We start from the raw sequence: 19,604 nt of genomic DNA on the forward strand, positions 1-19,604 counted from the left end.
GACATCTCCTACGAGGCTACGAAGTTTATCTTTAAGTGCTATGTTTGAATAAATGTCTCTCTTTTTATTTTTAATAAAAAAAAAACAATTGAATAAATAAATTTCTCTCTTTTTATTTTTAATAAAAAAACAATTGAAGACATCATTTAATGTAATTTAAGGAAGCACAAGTAATTTTGTTCTTTAAACTTGGTAAAAATTTATTAAAAATCCAAGTTAATTCGTTATTATATGCTCTCTTGCAATCCGCCATGGGGGTTTAGTTATATAAGCACTAAAACGCAAGAGAAGAGAGAGCGAGAGTGTGAGGGGGACGCGAAGCCCTCAGTAACTTCCCACTATAACATGACACATTACGTAATCACACACACAAAAAAAATCTTCGACAATTTTAAAAGTCACTTTCTCATCCTCAAAACTTTCAGAGGGTTAAAGGAAGTGTAGACAACAAAAGAGGTGGACAGAGTGGATAGACGGAGAGAAAAAGAGGCAGCTAGCATTGTTCCACCACACCACCACCAAGACCCTCATAACGGTGAGACCTAATCGGGCCATCCCAACTCACTTTTACATGTGCGCTATTGTTTTAAACAAATGATTGATATGTATAAGCTGGTGAATTTAAACATTTCTACGAATTTAAAAAAATAACAAAATAGAAAGAAAAAAAAATCTTATTTTGGTCAATTTTGTAAAAGGCATTCTCACACAAAACTTCAGAGTATGTAATCCAAATTTTTAGCAATAACATTTTTTCTTTTCTTTTAAACAGACAAAAAGATGAATAAAAAAACATTATCAAATCAAAAAGTCCCTTATTTTTTCAGCGTTAATTGTAATATAACATGAAAAAAGACACATGAAACAGATAAAAAATGCATTGTTCATGACTTATGATTTCTTTCCATAGTTTATAAAACGAAATATTAAAGCAAGAGTTCTATTTTTTTTTTTGTGAATGGGATTTGAGTAGTAATTCTCTTAAACTATGGTAACTTTCTATTTGTTATGTTCATGAAGGAAAGCACTTACTATTACACAAACTACAAGTGTTACATACGCATATAGTGACCCCCTTCGTCTCCCCTCATGAACTATGACCTTGATCATGATCAACTCCAATCATAATAACCTTTATGATTCTTTGTTTTTCGATATATTTTCGCTGCCAACAATCTTGGCCATTATCCCATTGTATTGCCAACTTTACTTAGCCATTAGCATCACCACTTCATAAGCCATGGATAATCGTAATCTTCCACATTAGATGATTCTTATTGGCTTTTGACTCGTGCACTATACTCACCCCATGATATCAAGGGAACGGCAGGGCCGGGATTAGGGTTAGGGTTTTCTTTTGACATTGAATTACCTTTTAGCTTTTTTTTGTATTCATGTCTCAATTTAAATGTTTTGTTTTTTTCCATTTTTATTTTTTTATTATTTTGCTTTGGAATATGGGTTATTTTGTGCTGACCCTTGCTTGTCGCTTTTCGTTCATTTCTCTTGAGGGTCGATTATTTACGTCCCTTATTTCCACTTTTATCATCTTGTAAGATTCAATTCTCAACAAAATCTGATTTTCGCTTTTCATATCTCGTCTTTATTGTCTGATGCCATTACGCATTTTTTTGACTTTACTGGTAATGGCTTTTTTTTTTTTTTTTAGTTTTCACCTTTTTTTTTTTAGTATTCACCTTTTTTTTTATTTAATCGTGGTTGTTATATTCTTGATTCTCTACCTAACTCCTCTCTCTCACTCTCCTTCTCTCTCTCTCTCTCTCTCTCCTTCTCTCTCTCTCTCTCTCTCTCTCTCTCTCTCTCTCTCTCTCTATCTCTCTCTCTCTCTCTCTCTATATATATATATATATATATATATATATATATATATATAGTATGAAAATAATATGAAATATATATTCGTGACAAGTGAATTACATAAAAAAATAACATTTGTGTTTCATCAGATGAGATGTATGGTTTTCCATTCTCCAATCCATTTTATAGTCAAGCAATATCTATGAAAATAATATAGTCAAGCAATATCTATGAAAATAATATAGTCAAGCAATATCTATGAACATAATATAGTCAAGCAATATCTATGAAAATAATATAGTCAAGCAATATCTATGAAAATAATATAGTCAAGCAATATCTATGAAAATAATATAGTCAAGCAATATCTATGAAAATAATATAGTCAAGCAATATCTATGAAAATAATATAGTCAAGCAATATCTATGAAAATAATATAGTCAAGCAATATCTATGAAAATAATATAGTCAAGCAATATCTATGAAAATAATATAGTCAAGCAATATCTATGAAAATAATATAGTCAAGCAATATCTCTGAAAATAATATAGTCAAGCAATATCTATGAAAATAATATTGTCAAGCAATATCTATGAAAATAATATAGTCAAGTAATATCTATGAAAATAATATAGTCAAGCAATATCTATAAAATAATATAGTCAAGCAATATCTATGAAAATAATATAGTCAAGCAATATCTATGAAAATAATATAGTCAAGCAATATCTATGAAAATAATATAGTCAAGCAATATCTATGAAAATAATATAGTCAAGCAATATCTATAAAATAATATAGTCAAGCAATATCTATGAAAATAATATAGTCAAGCAATATCTATGAAAATAATATAGTCAAGCAATATCTATAACAATAATATAGTCAAGCAATATCTACGAAAATATAGGCAAGCAATATCTATAAAATAATATAGTCAAGCAATATCTATGAAAATAATATAGTCAAGCAATATCTATAAAATAATATAGTCAAGCAATATCTATGAAAATAATATTGTCAAGCAATATCTATAAAAAAAATATAGTCAAGCAATATCTATAAAAATAATATAGTCAAGCAATATCTATGAAAATAATATAGTCAAGCAATATCTATGAAAATAATATAGTCAAGCAATATCTATAAAATAATATAGTCAAGCAATATCTATGAAAATAATATTGTCAAGCAATATCTATAAAAAAAATATAGTCAAGCAATATCTATAAAAATAATATAGTCAAGCAATATCTATGAAAATAATATAGTCAAGCAATATCTATGAAAATAATATAGTCAAGCAATATCTATAAAATAATATAGTCAAGCAATATCTATGAAAATAATATAGTCAAGCAATATCTATGAAAATAATATTGTCAAGCAATATCTATGAAAATAATATAGTCAAGCAATATCTATAACAATAATATAGTCAAGCAATATCTATGAAAATAATATAGTCAAGCAATATCTATGAAAATAATATAGTCAAGCAATATCTATAAAATAATATAGTCAAGCAATATCTATGAAAATAATATTGTCAAGCAATATCTATAAAAAAAATATAGTCAAGCAATATCTATAAAAATAATATAGTCAAGCAATATCTATGAAAATAATATAGTCAAGCAATATCTATGAAAATAATATAGTCAAGCAATATCTATGAAAATAATATAGTCAAGCAATGTCTATGAAAATAATATAGTCAAGCAATGTCTATGAAAATAATATAGTCAAGCAATATCTATGAAAATAATATAGTCAAGCAATATCTATGAAAAAAATATTGTCAAGCAATATCTATGAAAATAATATAGTCAAGCAATATCTATGAAAATAATATAGTCAAGCAATATCTATGAAAATAATATAGTCAAGCAATATCTATGAAAATAATATAGTCAAGCAATATCTATGAAAATAATATAGTCAAGCAATGTCTATGAAAATAATATAGTCAAGCAATATCTATGAAAATAATATAGTCAAGCAATGTCTATGAAAATAATATAGTCAAGCAATATCTATGAAAAAAATATTGTCAAGCAATATCTATGAAAATAATATAGTCAAGCAATATCTATGAAAATAATATAGTCAAGCAATATCTATGAAAATACGGATTTGCTTCAACATCTCTCTCCCTTTTTTGTTTATTTATATCAATCAATAAATTTTTATCTTATTTTAAAAGATGTTTTATACTCTTTATTTTTTATTCAATAAAACAAAACAAAAAGCCTAATTACAATGTGTTTACCCATACTAACTCTTCGACACAACCACGTGATCCATTGGTCATGTTTTTATTCTCATTTTATGCACGTATATGTGCGATTAAAATGCTGTATTATTACCGCCATAAAGATAATAAATTTTTCATCTTTATCTTTTAATCTATTAAAATATCGATTCACTTTGTTTTAGTTCCCAAATAAAGTTCATTTTACAACTATGAATTATTGAAATGAGGATTGGTTCTCCATATTCTCCAGTAGTTGTTTCCCTAGAACCGCTAGACTTTGAAATTCCTTTCCGGATACCTGCTTCCCCCAACTGTACTGATATGCAGAAGTTCAAGTGGAACGTGAACCGACATCTTGCTGCCCAACTTCCTACATAATACCCCTGTAGCTCATGTCCCTGATAATAGCCCCCTACACCAAAGTGGCAACGTGCTTTGTTTTGGGGTGAAAATGTAATAAAAAAATAAATAAATAAAAAATTCTTCGGACTACTGTTCTCATCTTCAGTGTTTTTTTTACACAATGTTTCAGTCGATGTAACCTCTGACCTTCTTCAGGTGTATCTTGTTGAATTCAGGAATCTTTCTGTCGAACTCCAGAGTTTGCATGGCATTTCAAGCGGAACCCTTTATTAAACGCACACGTGAAGAAGTCGTTTTAAGCTGGCATGTTTGCGTGTTTGATCAAACATACCGACTTATGACAGCTTTACCCCGTGCACTTTGAATTCATTTTTTTTTTAGGGTTGAATGCCTATAAACACTACAAATGAGTATGTCTTTTTTTTTCTTTTTTTTTTTCACGTAATTCTTTTTCATTCCAAACATGTAGTAAGAAATAGTGATACTTACATCTAGAAACAAAAATAAAATTCCTAATAAAAACTTTTACCCAATCATAGCTGATGGAACAAGAGTGCACTTGTGAGTTAAATAAAAGATTCCATTCAAAATACAAACTCCCCAACTCCCGTACCCTATTTTTTCTTTTCCCATCTAGATTTCAGCCTCACTTAGAAGTCAACCTACTTGTTTTCGGTTCCCCCAAAAAGCCGGAAAACAGTGAGCGGTCTACCATTTAGAAAAGATTGGGAGGGTATTACTAACATGTTTTGATTTCCCCCCCACCCCACCCCAAGCCAATGAAATTTTTTTATTACAAACTATTATCCTCATCTCGTAGTTGTTGTTTCACAAAAAAATTTTAATAAAAAGATTTCTTTATGTACATATTTATTTTGGCAAAAAAAATCAATTTTGGAATCTGAAGTAAAACGACCACTGGAGGGAATGTGGTATTATGGTGATTCAGGATTCTAGCTAGGAATAGCTTAGTACAGTGACAAAGGATTACTATAGACCCTCATCCTGCCCACACTTTTGAATGGCTTTGTGCGTTATTTATTTTATGAGTTTTATAACTTTTTCATAGTGTAATATCTTATCATCATCAGCGCCATTTGACCCTGAAAGGGTTCATCAAATTAACGCCCTTGAAAAATAAAAGATAAACATACAGGTAGGCATACAAATATGGAAAGTGCCACTTATATTATAAGTAAATGATAGTGACTGGGTTAAACATCAGAGGAAGATTTTAATAGAATATTATTTATTTCACGAATTCTTCCCGAGATCAATTATGCATGGCCTTGTTCCAACAACTGCTGATTCTGACATTTCTGCTGCTGTCGTCTAACATACAATGTCTGTGGGAATGTTGGTTTTTCAATGGAAGCCACAAAAGAATCCTAACATTACAATCTGCACAGTATGGAGCAAAACCTCAATAGGAGTCTGAACGTTATTTAAGAACTGAAGTGATGGGCATTCAATATGAAACCAACTGATAAACTAATCTCAAACTTTTTGGTTCTTCTTAGATAATTCTAAAAGATGATTCTAAATATTTAGATTTTAAAAGATGTAGATGTTTATTGAACCGATTTGTACTTATATTTTTTCTTTTCGTCTTTTTTCAATTTTTACTTTTTCAATGTTGTCTAGATTTCTACAACTGATTTAGGTTAATTTTTGCTGAATCAGGAAATGGCATCCGTTTCTTTCCATTAGGTCAGGTTTTTGTGCTAAGTTGATTTGAAAAACAATCAAATCGATTACATTTTTGTGGTATCACCCTAAATATGTTTTAAGAGAAAAATGTTTTTCCAACAATATATATATATTGATTACCTGATCGAAACATCGATTACTTTAAACTGAATAGTGGTCATTGATAAAGGTGAATATAAATCGCATGTTACTTCACCATTGTTCAAACTTCAGGACTTGAACTTTCGTTTCTTCGAACTTCTGGAAAGCTCAGTGGCAGGGAGGTTGCTCTTCATATTCCAACAGTAGTTAGCCATCATGACTGCATCCCAGCGGCCCTGATACGTAGTCTCCATCTCTTTCAGTTGCTGATAGAACCTCTCTCCCTGCTCTTCATTCATTGAATCTAGATTTTCAGGAAACGTGTCCATGTGTGACAAATAGGTATGATATCTTGATGCTCATGTTGCAGCTCAGGTTTCTGAAAGCAATCAGCATGTTGTTGAAAAGTTCTGTGTAGTTTCTGGTCTTATTGTTGCCAAGAAAGTTCTTCTCTATCAGAACAAATGCCTTCCACGCTTCCAACTCCACTTTGTTCATTGAGTTTTCAGACTCTGCGTCTCTGATGAGCTGTCAGATATGAGGGCCGTCAAAGATGCCAGCTTTCAACTTCTCCGTGGTCAATCCAGGAAAAACCTAGAACAAGTAACTGAAGCAGTCATCATCCTTATCCAGAACCTTGGTGAACTGCTTCATTAAGCCAAACTTGATGTGCAGCTACGGGAAGAGTATTCTGCCTCTGTCCACCAGAGGATCGTTGATGACGTTTTTTTCTTTGCAAGACACCAATTCCTCCTGCACAGACCAATCTTTCTTTTTGTATACCGAGAACCAATTTTTGGAAGATTTCGAGGGTTTATGACTTCAAACTGATCCCTAAACTATCGGACCTGAATATGTCATTAAAATAATAATTTCCGATCAAAACAATTATTCAACATGCCCTCTTATCTCCACCAACTTCTAAAATGCTCCACGCATGCGTACATTTGAACAAAATCGTAAAAACTGACATGTGGCCATATCTCAAAAACTTGACCTGATTGAACAAAACCAATGTGATTCTTAGATTAAGTGCATCAGATTCGTTCTAAATCAGTTGAAGTAACGCAAACAACAAATTTGTTATTAATGATTAGACACAAATCTACCAGTTTATCAAAAAAAAAAAAAAAATGCAAAAATATTAAAAAATTTTTAAAGGGTGCTCAGTTTCTAATACAACGTTCTAGTAAATCGATCCCCCATATTGGTACAAGTCGACGAGAACACGAAACCAAGAGGTAAAATTTCGAGGTAAGTCTTTTTTTTATTCGAAAAACTTTATTCAAATTTTCATACATTTCTTACAAGTTTTGAATCAGAAAATAATAATTATTCAGCAAATTAAAAAAAAATTTGGGAAAAAAAACTTCAGACCTCTACTTCTCCCAATTTTGTGTTCTCGTCGACTGGTTCTAATATAGGGGATGGATTTATTAGAACGTTGTATAAGAAACTGACCATCTCGTAAAAATATTTAAATATTGAATTTTTTGGATTTAATTATTTTTTAAGAATCTCATAGAATAGTGTCCAATTACACAAGCCACTGAAAAAAACTGAAAAAAAAGACAAAAAAATAAGAGATGTGTGCATTGTATGAGTCGAATGTTTATTGTCTTTCTTTCTTTACAAGTTTTACTCCATTTTTTTTTTCAGATATATGGGAATAATTCTGTAATACAAGTGACCACTCAAACATTTCTTAATTACTTCAATATTTTAGAAGGTAAGTAAAAAAATACTTTTCTATACACAAATACTAAAATAAAACAATATGGAAATAATTTTCAGAAATATATCTTTGCCACATAATATGTTAATGCTTTGAGGAATACATCATAATTATTATTATTTGTACTCACTAAGAGTTTTTACACAGGTCATCATCAAAGATTTCTCTCTGCTAACAACTTGTAGTGTTCCCTGAAGTCTGGGTGACAAAAAGTCTCCCCAGATTCCCAGTTCTCTCCAACTCTTTCGATCACATTTGTGAATGAATTTGCATTATCGTAACAGTCGTTTACAGTTGATTTCTCACTAGCAACGACCACTGGACTTTACTGAAATTTTGGTGGCAACAAGCCTCCCCAGATCCTCAGTCCTCTTCACGCTCATCCAATGAAGGTCTGATTAATGCTTTTTCTCTCTGGTCTTTCAATCCTCCTTGACACTTCACGACTATTTGGTGTAATGTGCCTGTCTATGCTAACACTACAAGTTTTTTTTTTGGGGGGGGGTAATTAATTTATAATTTTGCAATTTCAGTTTTCTTGATTCTACGTGGGATTTTGCTTTCATTTTGTTTTATTTTTATTTCGGTTTTTGTATGGTCGGTTAATGTTTGTAGTTTATGTCGGTTAGTGTTTGTAGTTTATGTCGGTTAGTGTTTGTAGTTTATGTCGGTTAGTGTTTGTAGTTTATGTCGGTTAGTGTTTGTAGTTTATGTCGGTTAGTGTTTGTAGTTTATGTAGGTTAGTGTTTGTAGTTTATGTAGGTTAGTGTTTGTAGTTTATGTCGGTTAGTGTTTGTAGTTTATGTAGGTTAGTGTTTGTAGTTTATGTCGGTTAGTGTTTGTAGTTTATGTAGGTTAGTGTTTGTAGTTTATGTAGGTTAGGTTCCACATTCAAGTGTTTTCCATAAGATTTCAGTTGTTTTCAGCACTATCGTTTATTGTTTAGCCTTAGTCTTCCTCTTGATTCCAATTTCTCCTAGTCTTTTATCTTTGTTCTTAGGGACCATTTCTAGTACTCCATGATCACAGTGTAGTACCTGTTCTGATGCTACACTTCGCCTTTTCTGTCCTCGGTCAGTGGAGGCAAAATCCTTCATGACTGAGATAAATTAAATTTTTGTCTCTATCTAGAGTGCCCCTTTTTGGGGAGTTGGAATTTCCCCACATTAAAAACCGACCTTGTGTCCTCGTGGGGAGGCAAGAAAATAGGTAAAATTATTGCTATTATTCTTACGTTTCTGAATTTTTGAGACGAGAATTGATTTTTCCTATTATTTGGACTTCTGTTCTAATCTTGATTGTTATTTTTACAATGTTTTGGTTGATGTAACCTTCGACCTTCTTCAGGTGCATCTTGTTGGACTTGGAAATTCTCATAGACGCATGGCATAGTAGGTAACGTATTTACTATATAATGTATAATTTAGTTGTAAAAGTCAATCCTCAGTGCAGGCGATACTTAAAATACAATTGCAAATTATTAAGGACTTCTACCCAGTCATGGCTGACAGAATGAAAGATTAAATAAAAAGAAGATTTAAGATTTGACAAGATAAACCTGAAGAAGGTCGGAGGTTACATCAACCAAAATGTTGTGAAAATAACACTCAAGATGAGAACGTTAGTCTGAAGAATCCAAATAATATGAATTATTAAATAATCATAATTCATTACGCAAAACATGCAAAGAAGAATAACCATTTCCTTTGTTATCTAATCCCATAGTAAAAATACAAAAACAAACTTAACTAGAGTTAATTCATGTGTACTTCCATTTGATTGGTTAACAGAATTAAGCATAATTAAACTTTATATATGATTGGTTAGAAAAAAAACGAGACAATTTAAATCTGATTGGCTGAAAAAAAAAAAAAAAACTTCATAAATCTAAAGTCTGGACACATAGATATTCACCAGTTGTAAAACTAACCTTGGTTCACTTTGGCATTATTCTAGTAATGTTGCGAGTTTGTCTCTGATGTATCGTTATTTTCATGGAAAGTGTTCGACTGAGCTTCAGTCTATGGTCCCCCTTTGCCAAACTTTCACATGAAACACTAGTCTAGCTGAAAACACTATCATTAATTTTCCCAACTCTTTATCTGTGCCTAAACCTAAATGTAGATTCCATGAACAAAGCTTCTTTCTTAGAACTGCACGCCTGTGGAATTGTCTTCCGTTTTCCTGCTTTCCGGCTGACTACAATATGGTTGTGTTCAAGTCTAACGTAAATAAGTACTTGATGAGCCGTTCCATATAAGTTATCAAATTTACCGAATTTTCATTATTAATGATTACTATATTGTCCAATTTCTACTGTACACTCTTTAACCCTTATCCTTGAGTGGGCTCTTGGCCTTGATAATGTGGTGATGCCTGTGTAAAAAAAAAAAAAAAAAAAAACTAGTGTCAGACTTGAACCATCAATTTTTTTTTTTTTTAATAAGGTATGGTTTGGCTCAATCCTAAGCATTATATCCAGATCGTAAAAGAATCAATCATAACAAATACACTTCAATGATTAATTATTGATATAACAGTTCTGTTAGAAACACATATGACAGGAGAGAATTAGATAAACCGCCATTTTAGGACATGGTGATCCTAAATTCAAATGATGTGAAAATGGCGTTATCTTTGCCATTAAAACATTTTTGTCGATCTCATGTTTCTTCCTTTGACACACGAATGATAGGTGACTATTTTTTTTTTTTTGGATCCATTGATGCCTTTCATGAGCTTCTTTTGTTTACGTGCAGATAGAGATGGATTGAATGTAAATGGCCTGAGGTTATTCACGCTGGTCAGTATTTACAACACGTTTGGCCATCAAAATCTCAAACACCAAGCTACTTAGTATCTCCTAGGATCAAAGCATGGTCACATGATAGATTTATCTTTTATCCGTAGGCAAGATTTATGTTATGTGCGCAGAGTGCACCTGTTATGATTGTGTAGTATCAATGTTCTGAACACAAGTTGGTGTGGAGTAATTTCAATATACGTGTTCATAAAAAGATTATGGCTGGAGTAAAGGTATCAGGTTGAATGGGTGTTGACAGACAAACAGCGTTAATTGAAAAACTCGATATTCTCAATTGCAATCAATTTTACCCAGTAGAAATTGAGATACTTGGTTGAAGAAACATCAAAAATGTTTTCATATGAATCAATGTTTGCATTGGTTTATCCAATACCTTTTTTTAGTTAGAATTCTTTGTAGAAAGACATCGAGTATTTACAGGATGAACTATATCCTAAGTGAAAATGTTTCCATGTCGCTAACCACCGTCACCACCCATGATCCTTAAATCAGATACTGAAAGCTAAGCATACTCTGCATAAAAAGCAATTAAGGCAGAATCATACAATTTTTTTTATTGTTTCACTTTCACCCAAAACAAGGCACAGCGCCACTATGATGTAGGGGGTTACTATCTGGGGCATAATTTGCAGAGATACTATATAGGGCGTTAGGCAGCAAGATGTCTGTTTACATTACACTTGAATTTTTGCATGTCAGTACAGTCAGAGAAGCAGGAACCCGGAAGGGAATTCCAAAGTCTAGCAGCCCTAGGAAAGAAAGTATTAGATTAGAAGGCTTTTGGCATCTGGGGATCTCTATGGTGTAGGGGTGGGATTTTGCTGCTTGTTGGGTTTGTTAGGGGTATCTACATAGAGGAGGTACAAGGGATTGTAGTTCATCTGAGCACCTATCATTAAAATACTTGTAAAACAGCCAGAGGGATGCAGCATTTTGTCGATGAGACAGGGGTTGAAGCTTAGTAGCAGATGCACCAGCCCAAATGTAACAACAATACTCCATGCATGGGCGAATGGTGGCCTTGTAGAGTTTCAGGATTATTTCAGGCGTAAGTAACTTTCTAGTATAGTAGAGAGAGGTCATCTTCTTTGCAACAGCCTAGGCAATGCCCTCGATATATCTGTTCCAACTCATGTTCCCTGTGAATGATAAGTCGAGAATTCGAATGAAGTACTTTCAGGTACTGTATCATTAGCCATGGTTATTAATGGTTGAGAAGGTTTATTGTAATTATTAAAGGAAAAAAAGTCTTGGTAGCATTGAATGTTACCATTTCATTACAGATTGGAGGTCTTCCTCTAGCGTTTCTGCCATTGTATTGGATATGTGTTCGTTCGTTTTCCCTTCATATCTGTTACTTATTTACATAAAAACTACCGAAGATAAAGAGTGATCGTTAAACACAATCTTTACCTGAAAAAAAAAAGTGTGCAGAAGAGGAAGGCCCAGCAAATCTTTAAGATCAAAGACTCTATGTTTTCTTAGTTAGTGATGGTGCCCCAACTTATTCAGTAGTTCCTTTGACATTTAAAGAAGATTCTAAGAAAGAATCGATATGAATTCTCCAATAACTTATTTGACAATCCTTTAAATTCTGTTTGTTGCGAAACAAGTTTGGGAAGACTGGAATGTTCTTTAATTGTGGTAGGAAAGCTGAGTGTTTTCTGTGGAAGGAAAGAGTGATTGAGTCTTCGAATATATTTGTTGGAATTTTATCTTTTGGGGGAGGAAGAGGAGGAAGAGGAGGAGGAAAAGAACAGCGTAGTAAATAATGCACAGTCAACTATTCCCCCACTATCAAACAATCATGAGGTTGCTTGCACGGCAACTGACAAGGCTAATCTGCTTGCCAGTCAGTTTGCCTCAAACTCCACACTGAACTCGGTACACAACTCACTCCCTGATTTTCCTCTGCGAACAGACGCCACACTAGACGATTTGAAAATCACCCCTTCTCAGGTACATGCTATTATAAAAAACCTAGACACCTCAAAAGCATGTGGACCAGATCTCATCCCGGCTGTGCTATTAAAAAAATCTCATCCAGGCTGTGCTCCAGTTCTCTCCAAACTTTGCAATAAATGCCTTAACGAATCTTGCTTTCCCGACTGCTGGAAAACCGCCTCTGTGGTACCAGTCTTCAAGAATTCTGGTGAAAGAACTGACCCACTAAATTATCGCCCCATTAGCCTCCTCCCGCTTTTCTGCTAAAATATTTGAGTCCTTAGTTAATCAAGCCCTAGTCCAGCACCTAACAGCTGCTAAACTCCTGACTGACAAACAATATGGATTCAGGCAAGCCCGTTCAACAGCAGATATCTTAACTGTAGTTTCTGAACGTATATACCGTTCATTGGATAAAACAGGGGAGGGTAGAGCGGTAGCCCTTGATATATCTAAGGCTTTTTACAGGGTATGGCACGATGGTCTTCTAAGGAAAATTAGATCATATGGAATCACTGGAAGAATTCATAATGTAATTAAATCCTTCTTAAGTAATAGAAAAATCAAAGTTGTCCTCGACGGTCGTATATCTAAACAATATGACATAAATGCGGGAGTACCTCAGGGATCTATCCTTGGACCTCTGTTATTCCTGATATTCATAAATGACCTCCCTGATAAAATTGTTTCAGAGATGGGTATATTTGCCGATGACACCACTCTCTATAACAGATATGAGGGGAAAACAAATGAACACATATCCAAGGAAATGGCAGAAACACTAGAGGATGACCCCCAATCTGTAGTGGAATGGGGACAAAAATGGTTGGTCACATTCAATGCTGCTAAGACTAAGCTTGTTTCCTTCAATAACTACAAGAAACCTTTTCTACCACCAATAGCAATGGCCAAGAACACATTGCCTGAAAGTACTTCTTTTAAACTCCTCGGCCTAACGTTTACAGGGAATATGAACTGGAATAGATACATTGAGAGCATTGTCAAAGCTGCTGCAAGGAAGGTTGGCTCTCTCTACCGTGCTAGAAAACTACTTATGCCTGACAGTATCCTATACCTTTATAAGGCCACCATCCGCCCATGTATAGAGTACTGTTGTCACATCTGGGCTGGTGCATCTGCTGCTTGTCTCTCGCTCCTTGACAGGGTTCAAAAGAGAGTCGCCAACTTGATAGATCCTGAACTGTCATCTAGGCTTCAGCCTCTGTCCCATCGACGAGATGTTGCACCCCTCTGCCTGTTCTACAAATACTTTAATGGTGAATGCTCTGACGAACTGCAAACACTTGTATCTCCCTGACGTAACTACCCCCGACAAACCCGACAAGCTACTAAGTCTCATCCCTTTACAGTAGAGATCCCTAGGTGAAAGAAAGCCTTTTACTCCAATAGTTTCTTCCCCAGAACTGCGGGTCTTTGGAACTCCCTTCCGGGATTCTGCTTTCCCAACTGCACTGATATGCAGAAGTTCAAGTGTAATGTTAACAAACATTTTTCTACTAATCTCCCTTCATAATGACCCCGCTAATTAAGTCCCTGATAGTAGCCCCCTGCTTCAAAGTGGCACTGTGCCTTGTTTGGGGTGAAAATTGAATTAAAAAAAAATTTTAAAAAACAACATAAAATAATGAAATGAAATATGTTAAAATGTTTTTGTTTAATAATGAGGGTATGACCCCCAATGATTTTGACGGTCTTATTTATAATCATGCGTTAGGAGAATCAACCAATGAGAAGCCTCCAATCTCATTAAAAATGACATAAAAAATAATAAAATAAAATAATAAAATGAGATAAATGATAGAGAACCTCTCACAGTGTGATATAGTACACCAAATGCTTTGAATGCCCTCGATGTAAAATTTTAAATTAAAACCATTAAGCAAAGAATCTGAAATAGAAGATAGTATGACAATGAAAATATTGAAAGTTGGAATGAAAAATGTAATATCATAGAAGTAATAACAAACTTCACCAATAGTTACAATGATTCCTCATGATTGAATCGATGATATCCTGATATCCTTATGTAAGTGAAAGACGAACAAATCGATATTTGATAACTATTTTCCTATTACTTTATTGGAGGTATTGGCAATGTTCTAGCAAGATTCTTGCAAGAGGATACTTCTCAACGACTATCCTACAATTCTAGAGCAGTTTTAGAAATGGAAGGATGGACTGTTTATATGGTAATTTGTACAAGAGAAGTATCAGGTATTTTCCAATGAGATTGAAGCGCTTGATACTGTCAAAAGAAATGCTTCATAATACTTTGGTAGAAATTTTGACTGGGATCAAACAGCCACATCAAAACATGAGGGAAACGTTTTCCTTCGGCAGCTGATTTTCACTATCTAAAATTGCTGCTGCACTTGAACACTAGACGCAACTTAGTGATCAGGCCTTCTTAACAATGATCGTGGTCAAAATCGCATTATTACGATCCGTTACAAACTAAATAAAGCAGATATTGCTTTCCCATCAAAAGGTTAAATGTTTTAAAATCCGTTTTGGATTTTTAAGCGTAAACAAAATAAAATAAAAGTTGGCATCATAAGATATCCGATGATGATGATGATGAAGAAGAAGAAGAAAATGGCAAACCATGAAGATTATTTAGGGTCGTCGTTGTTGTCAGAACTCGGGTGCGAGTATCCATTTTGCTCATTAGGATTGAGCCAGCCCCAGCTACGAAGTGTTTTAGGTCATCCACGTGGCGCAACTTCATGTCTCACACACTTCAGATCTCACCATTCGCTGTGGCAAATATATTCTAGACATGCAGGTTCAAGAAGGCATCTTGCAGCAGGTTGCTAGTACACCACTATGTGGAGTACTTCCTTGTCGCCTACCTGCTAGGTGAGTTTATGCGGAGGTTCCATTTTACTGAGTGAATTAAACGCGCCCCTAGATATCAACCGGGAAATTTCTACAACTCAGTGTGATATATACAGCGCCTAACCCTAACCCTAACCCTAGCCAAACAGTAAGTCATCTGGTACTGGCCAGGCTTATCATTGCTTAACTTAGGTGATCTGGTGAGGACCAGTGTGTCAACGTGATTGTGCTGTATTTACCGTGTGTATCGAAAGAAAAACTTACACATTTTATTTTTATGAAAATATATAATAGTATTTTGGTTTTTGTGTTCATTCGTCTATAATATTCAGAATTTGTAATTAACAATACTCTAAGTATTATGGAGAAAGATCTTTCTTTTTTTTTTTAATAAAAATCAATTTTGCTTGATACGAGACCTTGTTTTAATTGGAAAATATATCAATAGATAATTGCTCTGGAATTACATATTAGTAACCTTGGAATATCTTATAACTATAAGCTTAAACACATGAGTTTGAATATGCAAGAAAAAAAAAAATATATATATATACTAGCATTTAAGCCCGGCATTGGCCGGGTGTTTGGAAGTGTGTGATGAGCTAAAAAAAAAAAAAAAAGTGGTAGTAGGAAGGCAGGCTAGAACCCGTACAGCAAAGGAGGAAAAGAACGGGAAAAAGCCCGACGTCTTTGCTGTTACGACCACCGCCAAACCGGAAGTGACGTAAGTTCAACTAAAGGGTACACAATCGAAAAGAGGGATGACTGGCGAAAACATCGGCGAAAAATGCGACCCCCTGTAGAAAAGTGCCCAGTTGAAGATGAAGCTATTAATGTTTTTAGACAATTTTTCGGTATTTGTTCTCTGAAGGGTCGAGCTTCAAAACGATACTGATCTTGTGAAACTTCGTCGCCTCTGTCGAAAGTTTTAGGCAGACATGCAAACATAGATACATACATTTATATATTGGTAGCTCAAATTTTCGACTCAAACCGATTAAAAAACTTGTCCTATTTCTGAATACCCTTTATGTAAAATTTCAAATGTTTAGACCAGAAATTGTCTGAGTAATTTGGTAGAGACTGCAGAGGTCAGATTTTTTAAAACTTTGACCCCTATTATAACCGCTTAACATTTATTATTTTGGGCAAAAATCAAATTATTAAGTTAGATCCATGTCCAAGGAATCTATATCTAAAATTTCAAGTGTTTATACCCATAATTAATGGAGGAGTTTGGTAGAGTTCTCAAAGGTCAAATCGTTGAACTCTGACTCCTTAACAGCCAAATATCTGGCCGAAAACGGATCACAAAGATTTTTCCAAATCTCAGTACCCTGTATATCAAATTTCGAGTCTGTTGACTGAAAATTGACAGAGTTATTGCGTAGAGAAATGTACACAGACAGACAGACACGTTCACTTATATATATATATATATATATATATAGTTGTGTATATATATGTGTGTGTACATGTGTGTATATATATATATATATATATATATATATATATATATATATAACGTGTGTGTATGTATATATACATGTATATGTATGTATATGTACATATATATATATACATGTATGTGTATCAGTGTATATTTACATGCATGTATATGTCTACATATGTATGTGCACATTTGTGTATGCATATATATATATATGTATACATCGAAGTGTTTATATATAGGTAGTATTTATTAGATGCAGACTTTGTAATTACTAATGCGTTGATTTTATAATTATGAAGAAACACCTGTTATTTTAATTAAAAATCAATTCTGCTTCATATTAGATCTTGGTTTTAGTTGGAAAATATATAATTGTTCTGTAATCACTTGGAATGTTTAATAACCATTAAACGTAAATACTTAAGTTCGACTATACAACTAATATATATATATATATATATATATATATATATATATATATATATATATATATATATATATATATATAATGTTCAGAAAGTGTGATGGAATATATAATTATTTCTACAGCCGAACCAATGTCACAGCTCTTGTTGGCAGCGACGTTGGTTCGGCTGTGGAAATAATTATATATATAAGTAAAACTCCTTTAATTTGAACTTCCTCTAAAGTTTGACTACCTCTCATTTGTACTTCTAAACCTGGACTTTCTCTAAACTTGAACTGTCTCGTTATTCAAATTGTATCAGCGTATTTGATACGGAGTTGCAGTAAAACTGTTTACATGGTTTAGTCAGATATTGCGCAGAAATGTAAATATTGGTACTATGTAGTTAATGTAGATTAGCTATTGATAATTAATTTACACTAACTGTACATTTTTTTTTCATATGCTATATTTAAAATAATGTAAAACAACCCATCACAATGGCTTGCAACTCTAAAAGAAAACAAGTGACATTGACTTTACTCAAACAAAGTCAAATTATAGAAAAATTAGATGTTTTAGTTGAAAATAGCGTTATATTGAGAGATTATAAGATTGGAAGAAGTACACTGTTTTACATCAAAAAGAAAAAGGAGGAAATATTGAAGGCTGCTCCTTTCTCTTCAAATAAAAGACATGTTAAAAGAAGGACTCTTCGCAGACCAAAGCAAGTTGAATTCGATCGAATATTGCATGAGTGGTTTGTAGCAAAACGGAATGAAGGTGTAGCAATATCTGGGCCCATGTTAATTGCTAAAGCAAAATCTCTTAAGGAAGAGTTGAATATCGCAGAAGATATGAAATTCAGTGAAGGCTGGCTTAGGAGCTTTAAGAGTAGACATGGTATAAGACAATTAACAATGTCAGGCGAACAATGGTCTGCTGATACACATGCAGCATCAAATTATTATGAAAATTCAAGACGATAATTGCTGATTATGGTTGAACACCAGGGTGTTTACAACGCTGATGAAAGTGGCGTAAATTGGAAGTGCTTACCTACAAAAATATTAGCCGGATCCGAGGGGCAGAAAATAAAAGTGCTTCTGGAACTCATAAACTTAAGCTTCTTGTCATCGGCAAATCAAAGTGTCCCCGATCATTGAAAGGAGTTTCACCTTTGCCAGTATCCTATTATTCTTCACGAAATGGATGGATGAATCAACAGTTGTTTAAAAAATATTTTTTGCAATAATTTGTACTAGTTGTCCAGAGGCGTTTTCTTGAATTAGGTAAATCTGATTCAAAGTGCTTGCTTCTGTTGGACAATTGTAGAGCACATCCTCCTTAGTCAGAACTAGTGTCATCTTCCGGGAATATTTTTGTGTGCTACTTACCAGCTAATGTGACTTCTCTAATCCAACCTATGGATCAAGGGATTATTTGGAACTTAAAATGTTTCTACATAAATGATTTCATGATGAATATGATAAATAGTACCGTGAGTACAAGCGATTTTCAGCGCCATTTTATTATCAAAGATGCCATATTTTCTCTCGCAAGTGCATGGAATCAAGTTCGAGCAAGCACATTAACTAAAGCATGGGGTAAATTATGCCCAGCACCAAAAGCTTCTGAACTGAAAGGATCTGAGAATACATCTGGTCTAGAAAAAATTCTTGAAATCAAACGGTTACCGACCAACCACGCTGTTCTTAAATCACTTAATGCAAACGATGTTGAAACGTGAGTGCAACAAGATGAGGAAACTACTGAAGGCAGTAATGGTGATGAAAATAGCGACAGCTCCCATTCTCTTGGCCCTACTGTAAATAACCAAGAACACTCTGATGAAGCAATATCATGGGATAATGCAGAAAAGTCTATGGAAACGGTTATAAAATTTCTAGAAAAAAGTCCTTACTTTATTGACAACTATGTTTTACAAGCAATATCGCTCCGAAGAGATATAATCATAAAGAAGCTACAGAACCAAAAAATTGTAGATTTCTTACGCTTACGGAATACAATGGCAGCGCCCGAGAGCTCAATCGATGAAAATAGAAACTGCAATGAGACTCATTCAATGAATAACTAAAAAAAACTGTATTTTACATAAATGTATGATTTCTGTACATGATAACTTAGGTAA

The 19,604-nt window shown here is 33.5% G+C and overlaps 1 protein-coding gene across 1 annotated transcript in view; it reads left to right on the forward strand.

The window, feature by feature from the left end:
- Nucleotides 1–7,888: 7,888 nt before the first annotated feature.
- LOC145278247 (uncharacterized) overlaps nt 7,889–19,604 on the forward strand; it is a 1,121,062-nt gene continuing 1,109,346 nt past the window's right edge. The window contains exon 1 of the mRNA XM_080130545.1: nt 7,889–7,960. The gene's annotated coding sequence lies outside the window, so the exon portion shown is untranslated. The remainder of the gene's footprint in view (nt 7,961–19,604) is intronic.

This window comes from Euprymna scolopes, chromosome 1 (genome assembly GCF_053919585.1).
Source record: "Euprymna scolopes isolate OS-2025 chromosome 1, ASM5391958v1, whole genome shotgun sequence".
Lineage (NCBI taxonomy): Eukaryota > Metazoa > Mollusca > Cephalopoda > Sepiida > Sepiolidae > Euprymna > Euprymna scolopes.